The sequence below is a fragment of the Humulus lupulus genome, chromosome 1, assembly GCF_963169125.1.
Source record: "Humulus lupulus chromosome 1, drHumLupu1.1, whole genome shotgun sequence".
Classification (NCBI taxonomy): domain Eukaryota; kingdom Viridiplantae; phylum Streptophyta; class Magnoliopsida; order Rosales; family Cannabaceae; genus Humulus; species Humulus lupulus.
In genome coordinates, this window is record NC_084793.1 from 176,915,786 (window position 1) to 176,920,536 (window position 4,751).

The 4,751-nt window shown below is 34.5% G+C and overlaps 1 long non-coding RNA gene across 2 annotated transcripts; it reads left to right on the forward strand.

Moving 5' to 3' along the window:
* Window positions 1–627: 627 nt before the first annotated feature.
* On the forward strand, window positions 628–3,965 carry LOC133823092 (uncharacterized). 2 transcript variants are annotated; one of them, XR_009888141.1, is made up of 4 exons: window positions 628–782; window positions 2,858–3,399; window positions 3,489–3,714; window positions 3,799–3,951. It is a non-coding gene; the product is annotated as an uncharacterized LOC133823092 (long non-coding RNA). The 2 variants fall into 2 exon arrangements; XR_009888139.1 differs by lacking the exon at window positions 628–782 and having other exon boundaries at window positions 2,743–3,399; window positions 3,799–3,965.
* Window positions 3,966–4,751: the final 786 nt, after the last annotated feature.

A 4,751-nucleotide genomic window follows, 5' to 3' on the forward strand; every position in this document is an offset into this window, starting at 1 on the left:
ATGGAATTGCACTCTAAGTATTTATAGAATTATATATACAGAGTTTTCTCTTGTTGTAACGCCTTGGTTACTCCAAGACCGTTATTGTGAGCTTTGAACCATGCTTAACTTGCTAATTGAGTCATTTGGTTATAAATGTGCATCTAGGTGTTATTAACAGGCTAAGGTGAAAAACTCGATCAAAAGGAAAGGATATATTTTATTTAAAACATAAAATTGTTCATGGGCCCATAAAAGCGTTTACAAGTTATTTACAATCCAATATGGTCATTACAATGTAAAATTACAACCCGCCGACCTAAGAAGAAAAAATAGGGTTAACCCTTAGGGCATGTTTGGTTGATGGTAATGGGCCAAAAAGGAAAGGAATGGAATGTTAATGGGCCGAATTCTTTTGTTTGGTTGGAAATAACAAGTTTGGAAAAGAATTCCATTGTAATGCTTATTCCCCCAAACTAACGGAATAACTTTTCCATTTTTGAGTCAGTGGAATTATAATTCCATTCCACTGCTTATCATCATCTCTCTCCATCTGGGTCTTCGTCTTCTTCTCCAACCCTTTGTCACCGACTGAGTTCCTCAGGTACGGCTCCCTTGTATCTGTAACCATCTCTCAATATATTGTTAGGGTTTCTCAATATATGCAATCCGACACAACCATCTCTCATTCTCACTCTCAGCAAGCAACACACCCAGTCGAAGGTAGCTGCTCGTCCCAGTCGGAGGTCCGTGTTAGAGACACTCTTCTCTTCTTCCTCCTGCTTTTCTAATCTGTTGCAGAGGTACTCTCTCTCTATCTCTCTTTCTATGAATTCAGTAAGAGCACCAAATGTTTGATGGAATGCCTCCCTAGCTATCTTCTCCCATTCTGGAGTACCCTCTTGGATCTTTATATGCATGAAAACTGTGTTAGATGTTTAGATTGTAGAAGCTACATAGCTGCTACTTGGTGTTAAAACTGATAGTATGATAGAAATGCGTGAATTGAAACTTTAATATAGTTAGTAGCTTCATGAGGTCATACCTAGGTTGAAATTATTTCACACTAGACGTAGTCATTTTTATCTTCCTCAGCCTCAGGTTCTCCCTCAGGTTCTCAACCTTTTTCATCATCATCTCCAACTCCCAGTTATGGTCTTGTTAGCTTCTTTTTTTGGATGTCGATCATGGGTCTGTTTACTAGAGTCATGTACGATTCTTTGTTCATGTCCTCCTCATTTATTCATTTCATTCCAGTGATTTCCATGTTAAACGCATAGCCTAGGTTGCTAAATTTTCTAATTTGTTTCCAATAAGACGAAAAGTATGGAGAGTTTGCCAGACCAGTTAGTGTGGGATATTTTGAATAGAACTAGAAGAACCACTGATAGAAACTCTGTTTTTTTCTCTTGTAAGCATTTCCACAATTTGGATAACGAACAAAGGCAACCCCTTTGGGTTGGTTGTGGATTAGACCCGATCAATGAATCTTTTAACTTTCACTCTGCAATGGATTTTCTAACTTAACAAAAGTTGGAAAGCAGTAGAGGATGACCAAGGGCTTTCTATTATATCTAATTATTGACTTCCTTTCACTGACCTCACCTTGAGCCACTGCACTCTGACAACTGCTGGCCTGGTTACATGTTTGATGGGTCATCTGGATTTCATACATTATTTTTAGTCCAACTATAAAGTTTGTGATGATCACACTATCTTGTCCATTCGTTTTGGTTTCTATTCACTTGAATAAAATGGGAATACAAACAATTTTCTTATGAGAAAAAATGACCATTAAATAATTTACACATATGTGGGAAGAATTGGGATTGGTATGGACATTATAGAGGAAGAAAAAGAAGACGCCCAAGGTGGTTGTGGATAAGGATTTTTGCCCAAATTGAGAAAGTGGTGAATCAAAGAGGATTTCAGGTCATGCTGGGAATCTAGATCAAAATCAGAGTCTACTGTCTAGCATTGGATTAAGTGGCATGAATGTTCTATTTTAACTTTAATTGGATTAAATCATCTCCTTTTCTCTTTCTCACTCACTCTTCTAGAAATTGAGGGATTAAAAAACACACTTAATATGCTTAGCCTAATTTCAATGCATAAAAGAAACAAGGAGCCCACCTTTCCCACTTTCTCCATCTTCTAAATAACTCAACAAACTTTCAATTTATTACAAATTAGATAGGAAAACATAATCTCTGTCTGTGTTTCTTCTAATATGGGAGGCAAATTTATGATGTAGCAAAAAACTTGTGGTGTTTGATACTGTTCCTAAGGAGGAAGTCAAGAAGCCTGATGTTAAAGCTATTGATATCTCTGATTGAGTGAGTTCGTTTTTGATATTGTGATTATGAGAGTATTATGGCTTTGAGGAGTGCATAGTGTGTGTTTGATTTTATGTTTTGCTAGGAGTTAGTAATGAGTGAAAATATTGTATATGAATATGTTAAATATGTGACTAAATTTGTAATATGCAATACCTATTGTTTTTACTATATCTTTCTTACTTGTTCTATCACTTTTATTTTTAAGTTTGCGATTCTTGAAACAGGAGAACAAATATTAATAAACTAATTTTATAAATCTTCATTCTGTAAAGAGATAAAAGAAAAAAATACATGATAAGGTTTGTGAATAGCCACAATTAAATTAAAATTATGTATATTATCTCACCACCTCTACCATATAGTACTTGAATTTTCATTTTTATTATTCTAGTCATTTTATTCATTAATTAGAGTTAAATATATATATAGTAATCTATTCTTATTTCTTTGTCTAAGTTGTGCCTGTTGTTTATAATCTTCTAGGTGAATAACTGATTGTTGGATTAAAAATTTTATTTGCTTGATTATATTCATTGTAGGATAATGGTTCGTTTAACTGTCAGTGAGAGACAAATTTTGAGAAAGAAGAAGATCATGGCTCTTTATTTGCATTGGATGAATGTGTTGCATGTAGTGCAGTGGTTTTTCAAATTATGGGAAAAAATTATTGTACATGGTATTGAATCAAGCTCTTTGGGAAGACAATTATACATACTTGATGTTTTTGTCAATAGGCAAATTGCGCATCAAATAGCTTATGAGAGTGATGTCATTTGTTTTGATCAACTTAGGATGAATAGGAAAGCATTTAGCAATTTATGCATAATGCTTGAAACTAGGGGTGGGTTAAAAGCATCTAAATACTTGCAAGTAGATGAGCAAGTGGCCATGTTTTTACATGTAATTGCTCATCATGTGAAAAATAGAGTCATTAGATTTCGATTTATGAGATCTGGTGAGACTATTAGCAAGTTTTTTTCACAATGTGTTACATTCAATCATTCGACTACATGGAGCGTTATTGAAAATACCTGAACCGGTTGTTGAAAACTCAACAGATGAAAGGTGGAAATGGTTCAAGGTATATTATATATTACTTGAATTAAAAATCACTACAAATTTTTATTTGTTTGAAATACTAATAAAAAAAGTTTATTTATTATGTGGTAGAATTGCTTAGGGGCACTAGATGGAACTCATATTAGAGTGAGAGTACCTATGGCTGATAAACCAAAATATCGTACTCGAAAAGGTGAAATAGCTACAAATGTCTTAGGTGTATGCTCCCAAGACATGCAATTCATATATGTGTTACCTAGATGGGAAGGCTCTGCAGCAGATGGTAGAGTTTTATGAGATGCCATACGTAGAACAAATGGTTTGTGTGTTCCAAATGGTATGCTTTGTGTTTTAGATTATACATTTTTTTTGGATAAGTCATTTAGGAGACAACTTAATCCTTATCTTTATTTTATTTTAGGTCATTATTACCTTGTAGATGGTGGATATACTAATTGTAAGGGATTTCTTGCTCCATATCGAGGCCAACGCTATCACCTCAACCAATGGGAAGATGGGAATCCTCCCAGAAATCCACAAGAGTTTTTTAATATGGAGCACTCATCTGCTAGGAATGTCATTGAGAGATGTTTTGGTGCAATTAAGAATCGATGGGAAATTCTTAGGAGTCCATCATTCTATCCAATAAAGACTCAAAGCCGAATCATTTTAACATGTTGTTTGCTTCACAATTTTATTAGGAGAGAAATGCCTACTGATAATACTGATATGCATCCAGAGAATGAGAGTGATAGTGGAGACGAAGAAGATAGCATGGATGCTGATGGATCCATAAGAAGTATTGAAGCTTCTGAAGGGTGGACAACATTTAGAAATCATTTAGCACTTGAGATGTATAACGAATGGAGAGAACATAGGAGAGCAAGCTAGTTTTTTTATTTCTTAGATTAAATGCACAATGATTGTCTGGGTTTCTAAATTTGGTTTCACTTGGCTATGCCAATTCATTTGACTGTTTGTGTAATTGACCACCCCAAAAACTTATATCACTTGCTTTGAAATGGAAAATTTATCTTTAAATTTATGTTTTGTTATTGGTGTGTATATCCATTCACTTTTATTTCTTTATTGCTGGCTGTTTGTTTCTTTTTCATTCAACTACAATATTTCAGCTTTAGTTTTTAGTTTTACAGTATTTTGATACCTTATTTCAGCATGGAGACTTCAAAAGGAAGAGGTCCAGGACAAAATAAAAGATTTTGGAGCGAAGATGAAAACAAACACTTGGTTGAAGCACTTATGGAACTGAATAATGAAGGGAAGTTTAAAGCTGAAGGAAATTTCAAGCCAGGTCATCTTAGAGCTCTTGAGATGAAATTAAAGGAGCGGATGCCTGCATGTGATATACAAGCT